The sequence below is a fragment of the Erinaceus europaeus genome, chromosome 15 (assembly GCF_950295315.1).
Source record: "Erinaceus europaeus chromosome 15, mEriEur2.1, whole genome shotgun sequence".
Classification (NCBI taxonomy): domain Eukaryota; kingdom Metazoa; phylum Chordata; class Mammalia; order Eulipotyphla; family Erinaceidae; genus Erinaceus; species Erinaceus europaeus.
In genome coordinates this window covers 36144227-36158404 of record NC_080176.1, presented here as the reverse complement: position 1 = coordinate 36158404, position 14178 = coordinate 36144227, and the positions used below count along the sequence as shown (strand labels likewise).

The 14178-nt window shown below is 38.8% G+C and overlaps 1 long non-coding RNA gene across 1 annotated transcript; it reads left to right on the top strand.

Moving 5' to 3' along the window:
• Nucleotides 1-459: 459 nt before the first annotated feature.
• On the top strand, nt 460-7562 carry LOC132533149 (uncharacterized). Its single transcript, XR_009545053.1, has 2 exons — nt 460-894; nt 6696-7562. It is a non-coding gene; the product is annotated as an uncharacterized LOC132533149 (long non-coding RNA).
• The last annotated feature ends 6616 nt before the right edge of the window (nt 7563-14178 follow it).

Sequence of the window (14178 nt, the reverse complement as noted above, 5' to 3'; positions counted from 1 at the left end):
ATTTAAACTATTGCTTAAAAGGTTTCTAGATGATTGGTATGGTTATAGACCTTTAATTTAGTAGAGAACATCTTTAAAATTAACCTAATTTTACAGGTAAAGAAAAAAAAACAGTCCCAGAAACATGCAGGTGATTCAGCTATAAAACACCACTCAACGCAGTCCATACTCTTCAAAAAATAAAGTGTACATTCTAGAGATTTCAGTATAGATAAAAATCAATTGAGGAATCCTAATAAACTTAACCTCAAGATTTAATGTTCTTTGTCCTTAAATGAAAAATTGTGCATATAAGAACTTGTTCCTTATTCCAGTTAAGGACTTCAAGGCATTCCATATAATTCTATAAAGGGAAGAAATATTATACTTATTAGGAAGTGAAACTAGAGAGACATAAAATGGTCTGTCTATTATACATCAAGAATAAGAATACCTCTAGAACCACTTAATTCTGGGTGATTTCCAGAAAACCACACCTTTCCTGAATCCGAATTAATTTTTGACTACTCCTATAATACAGGACATGTCTGGAAAATGAGTAAATCTTTGTACTTTATTTTTGGGCTAAGTCAACCATAAACCTGGCAGAATCTGACTTGTCTGAGCAGTGTCCACCAAACTGTGTCTTCTAACCCAGGTGAGATGTGAACCCAGGTTTACTCCAGCAGAACCAGAGAAGCAGGTATCATCTTGTGGGCGAGATTGCATGCATCAACAGCCAAGTCCTTAGCAGATGAATGGAAACCACAAAATTAAAGGTGTTGGCACAAAGGCCTACACTACAAGAGCTGATCCAGGAATGACATTCTCTAAACATTTTCAGACAAGTTAGGAACACAAATAAGACCAGCTCTGGGATGACCCCATTTGTGTGACTACCACCAACAGTACAGTGTGAGTTTACATTGGCACTGAGGCTGCTGCCTTAGCTTGTGTTCTGGTTATGCTTTATGCAAATCTCAAGATACAAAGTCATTTTTATTTCATGTTTGTTTTCTTAGTCAACTTCAGTTTCTACATCCCTTAACTGATTACCTTCACTGTAGCAAAAACAAAAAAGCAAGTGTCTCTGAACCCCTTTTTGAGCTTAAAACATTCTGATTGCCAGTGAAAATGCAGCTCCTACTTCCTGCAGTCCTTGAGGGTGTGGTTCCTTCAGGTTGACAAAGAGATAGATAGCTTTATTGGAGGGAAGGGGCAGGGCAAGGTGGGAGGAACCTGCAGATCATGAAGATTTGAGGCAAGAAGTTTGTCTGGGTAGCACCTCTGCAGTGTAGTGGCAAGAGACTTGACCTTGTTTATGTGTCCTGGAATCAGTCTCTGAGGACTTGCATATTGCCAGAATGCTCTGCCATACTACCATTATTGGTTGGGAGCAATCCATGGGCAGTGTAACCTCAGAGAAAATGCAGAGGTGGATTCAGAAGGACAATGTCTGGGACTGTCAGGCAACAAAAGGAAGTCTGAGGGGGGAGGGTTCAGGTCCTGGAACTTGGTGGCAGAGGAGGACCTAGTGGGGGTTGTATTGTTGTGTAGAAATGTTATACATGTACAAATTAGTATATATTACTGTAACTAAAATACAGTAGTTTGTACATGTGTAACATGGGAAATGTTATGTACAAACTATTGTATTCACTGTCAACTGTAAAACATTAATCCCCCAATAAAGAAAAAAAATGTTTAAAAGAAAAAGAAGTCTGAAAGGAGAATGCTGGTGAGCTACACTGCTGGTAACCTAGCCATTAATGATGTTCAGTCTTCTCTGGGTTAGGCATATTTGTGCTTTATAGTTCAAATAATCTGAGATAAAATAGCATATGTAAGTAATTCAGGGGTGGTTGCTTTGATATCAGTTTCATTAAAAATTTTTTTTAAACATGATGGCAAAGTAAGATAACTATGATATAAACATAAACTGCTTATATCATAATTAAGTGAAACAGCAAACCTAGTTCAGGTTAGATAATTCAGACCAAAACCCATTTTTTTTGTTTGTTTCCACAAACTTTAAAAAAATCTGATATACATAGGTGTTATTTGCAGACAGGTATACCCTGGTAAACCTAAATGTCTCAGCTCATACATATGGTTATGCTGCTACTACCACTGGGATTTTGGACTTTCTGAGGCAGTCCTGTCCCCTTGGTCTATAGTGCAGTATTTGAGGAAGATGTTTCATGACCATTACATCAGACAAGTGTTTTTTATCCTCTAAATAGCTACTTACCCCTTGCTCATATTTTCCTCTCTTTATTCATCAGTGGTATTACTTGAGTATAGATTAAAATTTAATAAAATTTGATAGTTATTAGTGAAATTGACAATAAGGATGTCATGTATTTTTTGACAATCTAGAACATTTCCTATGCTCACTGGGACATTTTTCCTATACTTATAGAATATCTGCTTCTTATTATCTTGATAAATAATTTTCTTTATTTTTTAAAAAAATTAAAAAAATATGTTTCCTTTTGTTTCCCTGGTTGTTTTATTGTTGTAGTCATTATTGTTGTTGTTATTGGATAGGACAGAGAGAAACTGAGAGGAGGGGAAGACAGAAGGGGAGGAAAGACAGAGACCTGCAGACCTGCAGACCTGCTTCAACTCCTGTGAAGCAACTCCCCTGCAGGTGGGGAGCGTGGGCTTGAATCTGGATACTTATGTCAGTCCTTTTGCTTTGTGCCATGTGCACTTAACCCACTATGCTACTGCCCGACTCCCCAATTTTCTTTATTTTTTAAAGAAATTTTTTGTTTAACATTTTATTGATTTATTGGCTAGAAATTTAGAGGGAAGTGAGAGAGAAAAGGAGAAGGGGGAAGAGAGAAAGAGAGATGCAGCCATACTTCACAACTCATGAAGCTTTTCCCTTGCAGGTATGTGTGGGGGGCCTGAACCCAGATCATTACACATTGTAACATATGAGCTGTATCAGTGCACCACTACAACCCCCCCCCCCCCGCCCCCAGTAATTTTCTAATGTCTCTAAGTTTATTACCTCCTTGAGTGTGTGTGTTTTGTTCCTGGGTATTTGGGAATAGTGATACAAATCAGGTAGAAAGTATAAGGGTAGTGAAATGGACCTTTGCATATGATCATTGTACTTTTGGGACTACTTTGTTTTTGTTGTGTTACAAGGAGAAATCCCTGAATGCTTTTATGATCAAGTAAGTCGAAGAACTTAGTACCCACCCATTTTTAGAGGCACCATGGATTTATAAAGGAATGATACAACGTCAGTAATCCCTTTTGTTCTGGGCTGTAGAAGTTCCCAGAGTCTAAATGATTTTACAGTCGTTCAGCTATGTGATCTTACAGTCAAAACAGAACATGTGTACTAGTCAGCTACATGCAGGGCACATGCACTATTAAATTTGAACTCTCAAACTGCAATAGATAGGGCTATAGACTATATGTTGTTTTTGAAACTTATTTATCTTTATGACATAAAGCTTTCTCACAAATGGTGAGAAAAATTCATATATAAATATATATATATGCATACACACATACATACACAATGGAATACTACTCAGCTATGAAGAATAATAAATCTACCTTTCTTGACTCATCTTGGATGGAGCTAGAAGGAATTATGCTAAGTGAGGTAAGCCAGAAAGAGAAAGATGAGCATGGGATGATCCCACTCATAAACAGAATTTGAGAAAGAAGAACAAAAAGGGAAATACAAAACAGAATTTGACTAAGTTTGAAGTATTATACCAAAATAAAAACTGTAGGGATGGGAAGGGTAGTTTTCAGCTCCATCGTACGGGGGCTGGGTAGGGACACAGACCTTTGGTAGCTGGAGTGGTGTTAATATATACTCCAATTAACTTAAGGTTTCAAATTAGTGAACTGATTGAATTCTAACACTGGGATCAAATGGTTAATGCATTTCTAATAATTACTGTTTTTTGAAATATTAAATCACCTTTAGTCTTAGGCCAGAAGCAATCATTCCTGTCAGTGTATATAAGATAATTGTTATTTGTAAATAGCATTAAATGAAATAAATCATGGTAAGGCCTTGTGTGGTACAATAAATCCCAATCATGTGATTTTCAAAGTAAACCAAGTTCCCAAATAACTTGGGTATAAAAGCAATTACCTATTACCTTCTTAAAGCCTTTTTTTTCTTTATTTATTTCCTTTTGTTGCCCTTGTTGTTTTATTGATATTGTTGTCGGATAGGACAGAGAGAAATGGAGAGAGGAAGGGAAGACAGAGAGGGGGAGAGAAAGACGGACACCTTCAGACCTGCTTCACTACTTGTGAAATGACTCCCCTGCAGGTGGGGATCCAGGGGCTTGAACTGGGATCCTTATGCAGGTCCTTGCACTTAGTGCCACCTGCACTTAATCCACTGCGCTACCACCCGACTCCCTCTTCTTAAACTCTTAAGACAGCAAGGAACCTTCCTCATTCTCAGTAAAATCTATATTTCTCTCAGTCTTGAAACCTCTGGGGCTTTGCTGTTTTTTTCCTTCACAGTTCTCTGGCTCCATACTATTCGATACTGTATTTGCTGATCTCAACCAAACCAATATGACAAGTGCCACCTCGACATGTTTCACTTCAGACTGTGTCCAGAGACACCAAGCATGGAATGACAACCCTCCAGTTTCAATACTCTGTCACCAAGTTATAGATGCTTCTATGACATCAACCTGACTTCCCTGGGCAGACAACCCCACCAATGTGTCCTGGAGCCCCACCTCTCCAGATCCCTGCCCCACTAGGGAAAGAGAGAGACAGGCTGGGGGTATAGATCCACCTGTCAGTGTCCATGTTGAGAGGGGAAGCAATCACAGAAGCCAGACCTTCCACCTTCTGCATCCTATAATGATCCTGGGTCTATAAGAATAAAGAGGGATAAAGAATAGAAAACCTTTCAATAAAGAGGATGGGATATAGAATGATATGGATGGCAATTATATGGAATTGCCTCCTCTCTTATCCTACAATCTTGTTAATAATCATCAAATCAGTAATGAAAAAAAACTTTCTCACCTTTTCTGGAAGATTGGAAACATAAAACAATTTAGATGTATTTTCCCCATACTTTTTTGATTATTCAATCCAAAGGTTTAATTACAGGGGCATATTAAAAAGTAGACTGGGGACCGACAGGTGGCTTATGTGGTAGAGTAACATATGACTATGTGGGAGAACCTGGCTTTGAATTCTGGGCTACCACATGGGAGGACCTGCAGTGGGAGACTTCATCAGCTGTAGGGTGATGAATCAGTCCCTCTCCTCTCTCTGCTTCTCTCTCCCTTTCTATCTCTTACCCTCTATCTGGAGAAAATAAACAATGGCTCTTGGGAGCAGTAGAATCACACAGGCACCAAACTACAGTGATAGCTCTGGTGACAAAAAAGGGGGGAGGGTAGTGGCATACCCAGTGTGTGAGCACCCCCAGCCTCCATATACAGGGGGGGAAACTTCATGTGTGGGTGCACAGTGCTGCCAGTGTTTTGCTTTCTCTGTCATTCTGTTTCTGTATGTCAGACAAAGAAAAAAGTAAAAGGGAAAAAAAAAAGTTAAGAAAGGATGGCCGCTGAGAACAGTGGAAGAGTTGTTATCAAACACTAGCTATAATCCTGGTGGTACCAAAAAAAAAAAAGGGTGGGGTGGGGTGGGGAGATCAGATCAAGAGTTTGATAGGACTGCCTTCAAAAAATTAGCCTCCTTGCCTTTCCAGGAGGGTCTTGAATCTCAGATGCTTTTTTCTTGTGGACCTTTCCTATAATTCAGCTTTCCTCTTTCCATCCTTTTCAGTATCTTGAAAGAACTGCAACTTGATCCAACAAAAATCATAAAATTTCACATGAAGATTTCACACTTTTGGAATGATAAGAGAAACTATAACCTTTATGGGTGTGTGAGATATAGCAGGAATAATCGGTAGAAAGAGGTCTGGTAATCATGAGTTATGTAAAGAGGGTAAGAGCTGTGATGCTATTTACTAAGCAGTCCTAATTTAAGAGCTACTTTCTCTTTGTAGTCAAAGAATTAGTTTGATTTATGTTGCTCCACATGGATCCACTTATAGTATTTATTTTTCTACTCCAATCTAACTTATTTAACATCAAAGCAGCCTTATTTAAGGAACATTTTCTTTCTTTCTTTCTTTTTAGACAGAGACAGAGAGGGAGAGGTGGGTGAGTGAGCAAGAGAGAGAGAAAGAGAGAGAGATCACAGCACTGAAGCTTCCTCCAGTGTATTGTAGGCTGGGCTCAAATCTGGGTTGTGCAAATGGCAAGGCAATGCATTATGTAAGTGAGCTACTTAGCCAGCCCTAAGGAACAGTTCTTCCCCCAAAGGAGTCCTTAAAGAACAAGTTGAAGTTTTGCATGCTAAACATTAGTATTTGGGTTAAGTTTTGAAAAATAATATTTTATTTAATTTTGCAGATCTGGGACCTCATGCATGTTCAAGCAGTCACAGCCTGAAATACTTGAGTCCACCTGGACTAATCCAGAGTAATCTCTCCAGCTTGTGGTCCTTGATATATTCACATCTGCCAACTTCCTTTTAACATGTACAGTAATATATCCACAGATAGGTTATTGTGTATTAGAGAGTAAAACAAATGGAGGTCGTGCTACTGCCCTCCAAAGTTCTACCAGTAGTCCTTAAACATTCATATTCAACCAATTTCTAAAATGCGTTTATCTCATTCCAAGGTCCCCGAAAGTTTCAACTCTTCTTCTGGAGGCTGGCCTACAGAGTAGCAGCATCTGTCTCTCCTCTCTCTGGCCAACTAAGAATAACAAAGAAGATCACCTGAGGGCACAACAAGACAAGACTCAGAATACTTTGGCTCCAGAGACCCACTGCCCTGCCGACATCCCGAGAACCAGCTGCTCTTTGGATATGGGGAACTGGACCTGGGCCCACTCTGTGTTGGGCTCAGTGTCCCCATCCATTCAGGTCCTACTCAGGTGACTCTAAATCCCTAGACCCATGATCAGGCCTGGATCCAGGACCACAGGAATGCCCCCACCCTGGATCTCACATGACTCCCACATGACCTCATATCACGCCCTCCCTGCTGGCCCCTACCACTCCCACCTCGCCAGCCCCCACCACCCCCTCCCAGCCATGCAATGACCAAAGTGTCAATTACTTTCAAGCCTAATCACAATGTAGTCTAGTCAAATCTCAACATCATTATCTCAAAAAGAAAAGGACTCTGGGGAAAGAAGGTGGGGAGGGAGGGGTTGGGGTGGGGGCTTTGGGGTCCTGGAGCAGGATGGTGGAAAAAGGACTCAAGGTGGAGGTGAGAGCGGTCTGCAGATACCTGTCATGGGGAGATGAGAAATTATCCTCATGTGTCAACACCTGTGTTGTAAACAATTAACCTCCCAATAAAGTGAGAAAAAAAATTCTCAAACTCTGACAGTAAAGATATTTTTCTCTTTAGTTGTGTTTATGTGAAACTAGCAAACAATTTAACTGCTTCAAAGTTGGGGCAGGTATAAGATAGCAGATATACTGAGATATAGGCATTCTTTTTCAAAAAAGCAATAAAATGGAAAATTAAAACAGAACCATGGGTTTCAAACCATTTCAAAATCTAGCCAGTCAAGCTTCAGGTATTATTTTTTATTTCATTTTATTTTGTTAGTTATTTAATAATGATTAATGAGACTGTGGGATAAGAGGGGTACAATTCCATACAATTCCCACCACCAGAGTTCCATATCCCATCCCCTACATTGAAAGGTTAGTTTTACCAAAATGACAGTCTTTTTTTTTTGCCTCCAGGGTTATTGTGGGGACTCAGTGCTTGCACCGTGAATCCACTGCTCCTGGAGGCCATTTTGCTCATTTTATTGCCCTTTTTGTTACCCTTGTTGTTATTGTTGTTATTATTATTGTCATTGATGATCTTGTTGCTGTTGGATAGGACAGAGAAATCGAGAGAGGAGGGGAAGACAGAGAGGGAGAAAGACAGACACTTACAGACCTGCTTCACCGCCTGTGAAGTGATCCCCCTGCAGGTGGGGAGCCAGGCTAGAACAGAAATCCTTATGCTGGTTCTTGTGCTTTGCACCACGTGCACTTAACCCGCTGCCCTACTACCTGATTTCCTCAATATGACAGTCTTTCATTTCACATTTTCTCTGTTCCTTTCAGTTCAATCTGATAGTATTAATGTTATTATAAAATTCTGAAGACCCTTAAGGATCTTGTGTATTGACATATATATGTATAATTATATATGGATATATTTTATATATGTCATGAAACTTACTGTTGTAACTAAAATAAAAGGATTTTTGCTACTGCGATGGCATATAACGAACTGACTGTGGGGCGCTGGGTACAGGTTTAAACAATTCAAGGCTTTATTAGGGTGACACAGGGATAAAGGACAAATATCTAGGTACTGTAAAATAAGAAGTTATCAGCTGGGGTTGAGAACACGCTAGGCCCAGAAAGTATGTGAGTCGGTTACCAGGATGAGTTCAGCCCAGTGTTCATTGCTCCAGTCAGCAGCCATGGGGAGGGTCCTTGGAAGCCTTAGCTGGGGGCACCGTGTCCCACAGAAAGCGCCAGAAAATCAGGGGTAAGATTCGGCCAGATCACGAGAAAGGTAACTTACAAGGTTAAAATTCATGTGTGTCCAAGTCCCCAGAAAAGAGCCATCCTCTGCGCCATCTCTCTCCATCCTGAGTCTCCAAACTCAGGCCAGCAGCACCCAAGCACCGTCTCCTCCCCCAGCATCCAGTTACTGCTAGCGCTCAGGCAAAGAAGGCCGAACTTAGGCCACTTGCACTTTGCATCAGGCCAACACCATCTCCAGCCAATTACGTCACACACTTACTCTATTACGTAAGAAATTTCCAGATTTTTCCCCCCTTCTTTTTGAACTCCGTTTCTATTCTTGTATCCTACTGAGATAGTTGAGAGGATTAAAAACTACATGCTTAATCTCTTCAAAGACCTCGTATGTAACTGAATATTTTGTCCCACTTGAGGCACTAGTCCTAGGCTGTCAAGCCATACATGCCCTTGGATTTCTCTCCTGAGCATAGTTTCCTGACAGTGAATCTCCGCATTTTGTTATTTTAGGAAGTCTTGAAATACTGGGAACATTCTGAGTCATCAACTTCTGGTTTCTTTATGTTCAGCTGTTCTTATTTCAATGAAAGAATAAATTTTATGGGATACAGTGTAGCAACAAAAAGAAGCCAGTTTGCCTATTCAAAGATTCACTTGGAAAGATCCCTAGTTATTTGAATCTATTATTTTTATATTTAGTTTTTCAAATGAATGTAGGACAAAATTAATATAAAATTTTGAATGTGGACTAGTATCATTCTTCTAGTTTTCTGGGCTGGGAGGTAAAAATAGTGTAATCTATGATACCACCATGAGTCTGAGATGAGCAGTGCTTTGATAAAAATAAATAAATAGAATAATATAAAAATATTTTCCAGTTTTAAATAGTATGCTACTCTTTCTAACCTGAGGTATCACCAATTGAAGTACTTAACATTCATATTTTTACTTTTTTTCCCCCACCAGGTTATCACTGGGGCTTGGAGCCAGCACTATGAATCAACTGTTCCTGTTGAGTTTTTTTTCTTTCTATTTTTTTTTATTAGATAGGACAGAGAGAAATTGAGAGGGAAAGGGAGATAGAGACAGGGAGAGTAAGATAGACACCTGAAGACCTGCTTCATTGCTCATGAAGCGTACCCTCTGCAGGTGGGGAATGGAGGATTGAACCCTCATCCTTGCACTTGGTAATATATGTGCTTAACCGAGTGTGCCACCACCTGCCCCATAACTTTGTTTTTAAGACAATTTAGACTATTTTTTGGCATAAATTGACTTTTTAAAAAATGATTTTACTAGGGAAATAATAATTTATAGAAAACAAAAAGTTGTCACATGGGTACAATTTTTCATCGCCCTGTGGTACATTTCTGAATGCTGCTTCCACTACTAACTAACGTAAGTCCTCCTCTATCATCATACAAGTAGTCCTGAACACCCACTGGTCTGTGTTCCTACCCCCACCCCCTTTAATGAAACTGAAAATCTACCCTTACCCTTCACCCAGAGGTTTTTACTTTGGTGAAATACTCCAAACTCAGTCAAATTCTGCCTTGCATTTCTCTTTCAGTTCTTCTTTCTCAACTTCTGTTTATGAGTGGGATCATCCCATACTATTTTTGACTTATCTCATTTAACATAATTCCTTCAAGTGTTATCCAAGATGGGTCAAAAAAAGTGGATTTATTATTTGTAATAAGTGAGTAATATTCCATTGTGTATATATACTTCACTTTTCTCAGCCATTCATTTGTTGTTAGGCATTTGGGTTGTTTCTATTACATCTGAGTCGTTTATCTATTACAAATTGTGCTGCTATGAACATAGGTGTACATATTTTTTATGACTGTGCTTGAGTTCTTAATATATATTCCTAGTAGAGGAATTACTGGGTCATAAGGAAGGTCTGTTTCTAGCCTTGTGAGGGTTCTCCAGATTGCTCTGCACATGGGTTGGAGCAGTTTACATTCCCACCAGCAGTGCATGAGGGTTCCCCACAACCTCTTCAATATTTGTTGCTGCTACAATTTCTGATGTATGACATTCTCACAGGGGTGAGGTGGTATCTCACTATTGCCTTTATTTGCATTTCTCTGACAGTTAGTGACTTGGAGCAATGTTTCTTTTGTATTTCTTCTTTAGGGAATATTGTGTTCATATCCTTTCCACACTTTTAAATCGGGTCATTTGTTTTTTTGTTGCTATGTTTGGTGCACTATTTATATATTTTGGTTATTAGTCTCTTGTCTCATGTAAAGATCTTCCCACATTCTGTGAGGGGTCTCTTTGTTTAGGTGATGGTTTCTTTTGCTGTGCAGAAGCTTTTCAATTTGATGTAGTCTCAGTGTTTTTTTTGTTTGTTTGTTTTATTTTAATCTTCCTTGCAATTGGGTTTGTATAATCAAAGATACACTTGAGATATAGATAGGAAAGAGTTCCACTAATATTTTCTTCTAAGTACTTGATAGTTTCTAGTCTAACATCAAGGTCCTTGATCCATTTGGAGTTTAGTTTTGGTTTTGGTGAGATAAAATGGTTCACTTTCATTCTTCTGCATATTTCAGCCCAATTTTCCCAGCACCATTTATTTAAGAGACTCTCCTTTATCCATTTAATAGTTTGGGAGCCCTTATAAAAATTAGACATCCAGAGGTGTGGGGGTTTATTCCTAGGCTTTCAGTTCTGTTCCACTGGTCTGTGTATCTATTTTTGTTTCAGTACCAGGATGTTTTGATCATGATGGCCTGTTTGAGATCTGGGAGTGTGATGCATCCATTTCTGTTTCTTTTTCTCAAGGTTGTTTTTGGGATTCTAGGTGTCTTCTAGTTCCAGATAAATTATTATAATTTTATTATATTCCCTTAAAGAAAATTGGTGGGACCCTGAAAAGTATCACATCAAATTTTTATATGGCCTTGGGTAGAATATTCATTTTGATGATATTTATTCTTCCAATCAATGAGCTTGGGATATCTTTCCATTTCTTTATATCATTTTCTAGTTCCTTGAATAGAGTCTCATAGTTTTCAGTATATAAATCTTTCTTTTCTTTGATCAGGTTTATTTCTAGATATTTCACTGATTTTGCTGCTATAGTGAGTAGGAATGATTTCTGAATATCCTCCTCTTCTGATGTAGTGTTTGCATAAAAGAATGCCACTAATTTTTGTACATTAATTTTTGTAGCCTGACACCTTGCTATATTGCCTAGTGATTTGCAGGAGCTTTTTGCTGGATTCTTTAGGTTTTTCTATGTATACTCTCATATCACCTGCAAATAGTGAGAGTTTGCCTTCTTCCTTTCCAATCTGTATTCCTTTTCTTCCTTTCTCTTGTCTGATTGATATGTTGAGAACTTTCAATACTATGTTGCAGACTAATGTTGATAATGCACAGCCCTGTCTTGTCCCTGATCTGAAGGAAAATGCTTTCAACTTCTTCCCGATGGATATGATGTTGGCTGTAGGTTTTCTGTATATGGACTCCACTATGTTAAGAAATTTTCCATCTATTCCCATTTTTTGTAGTGTTTTGATCATGAATGGATGTTGCATTTTGTCAAAAGCTTTCTCCACATCTATGAGATAATCATGTGGTTTTTGGCTTTGATTTTATTGATATGGTGAATGAGATTGATCAACTTACATATATTGAGCGAGCCTTGCATTTATGGGCTAAGTCCCACTTGGTTGCTTGGTTGTGATGAATAATCTTTTAAATATAATATTAAAAATGTACTTGGTTGGCTAGGATTTTGTTCAGTATTTTAATGTTTATGTTTATCAGACATATTGGTCTATAATTTTCCTTTTTTGTTGTGTCCCTGTCTGCATTTGGTATCAGCATGATGCTGTCTTCATAGAAGGTGGAAAGGAGTATTCCTGTGTCTTCAGTGTTTTGGAAGAGCTTTAAAAGTAGGTGAATTAACTGTTTCCTGAAGGTTTGTAGAATTCATTTGTAAAGCCATATGGTCCTGGACTTCTATTGTTGTGAAGGTTCTTAAGAAATGTTTTGAATTCTTTTTCTCTGTTTGGTTCATTTTGGTTCTGTAGTTCTTCCTGGTTCAGTTTTGAAAGGGTATACGTTTCTAGGAATTCTTCCATTTATTCCAGATTATCTAGCTGGGGATATATAGCTCTTTGTATAAGCTTCAAATAATATTTTGGATTTCTGTGTTGTCTTTTATGATATCTCCCCTATCATTTATAATTCTATTTAATTGAGTCTTCTCCCTTTTTATTTTTTTGTAGTGAGCCTCACTAAAGGCTTGTCAATTTTGTTTACTTTTTCAGAGAACCAATATTTAGCTTCATTGATATTCTATATGGTTCTCTTATTTTCAATGTTATTTATTTCTGCCCTAATTATAATGATTTCAGTCCTTCTGGTTGCTTTAGGTTTCCCTTCTTTCCTCTTCTTCTAAGTCTTTAATGTGTGCAGTCAGGCTATTTACTTAAACTTTTTCTTGTTTCCTTATGCATGCTTGTATGGCTATAAATTTCCCTCTAAGTACTGCTTTAGCTTTGTCCCAAATATGATTGCTCGTGTTTTCATTTTCTTTTTTTTTCTGTTTTCTTTTTCTTTTTATTTATTTATTTTTATTTAAGAAAGGATAAATTAACAAATCCATAGGGTAGGAGGGGTACAACTCCACACAATTCCCACCACCCAATCTCCATATCCCACCCCCTCCCTTGATAGCTTTCCCATTCTCTATCCCTCTGGGAACATGGACCCAGGGTCATTGTGGGTTGCAGAAGGTGGAAGGTCTGGCTTCTGTAATAGCTTCCCCACTGAACATGGGCGTTGACTGGTTGATCCATACTCCCAGTCTGTCTCTCTCTTTCCCTAGTAGGGTGGGTCTCTGGGGAAGCAGAGATCCAGGACACATTGGTGGGGTCTTCAGTCCAGGGAAGTCTGGCTGGCATCCTGATGGCATCTGGAACCTGGTGACTGAAAAGAAAGTTAACATACAAAGTCAAACAAATTGTTGAGCAATCATAGGCCCAAAGGTTGGAATAGTGGAGAGGAAGTGTTAGGGGGTACTCACTGCAAACTCTAGTGTATTTCTGCTTTCAGGTATATATTTTGCAGTAGTTTATGGATACGTGTGAACATATGCTCTCTCTCACAGAAACTGGTATATATCTAGGTTTTGGGACTTTGTTAGAAAGTGAACCACCTGGGATGAAATTAGAGAATATTATGAAAGGAATGGTCTCACCCGAGTAATGAAGCTGAAGGGTTGTCATTCCACACCTGAAGTCTCTGGACACAGTCTGAGCTGAAGCATGTTGAGGTGGCAATTGTTGGGTTGATTAGGTTGCGATCGGCAGATGCAATATTATTTGATATGGATTGGGAGAGCCACATGGGAAAGGTTCCTGGTCTGGGGGAAGTAGAGGCTCTATAGTGGAGATGTGAGGTTCCTGCTGTCTTAGGGTTCAAATGTGTTATCATCACATTATTTGGTTATTGGGTTAACTTTGAAAAGTCCTTTTGTTAGGGTTTGCTGTACAGTATCCAGTATCTTGTATATAGCTGTGCTATTGGTTACTTCTGATCTACTTGGTCGAGGCTTTTGAGAGAATCTGCATA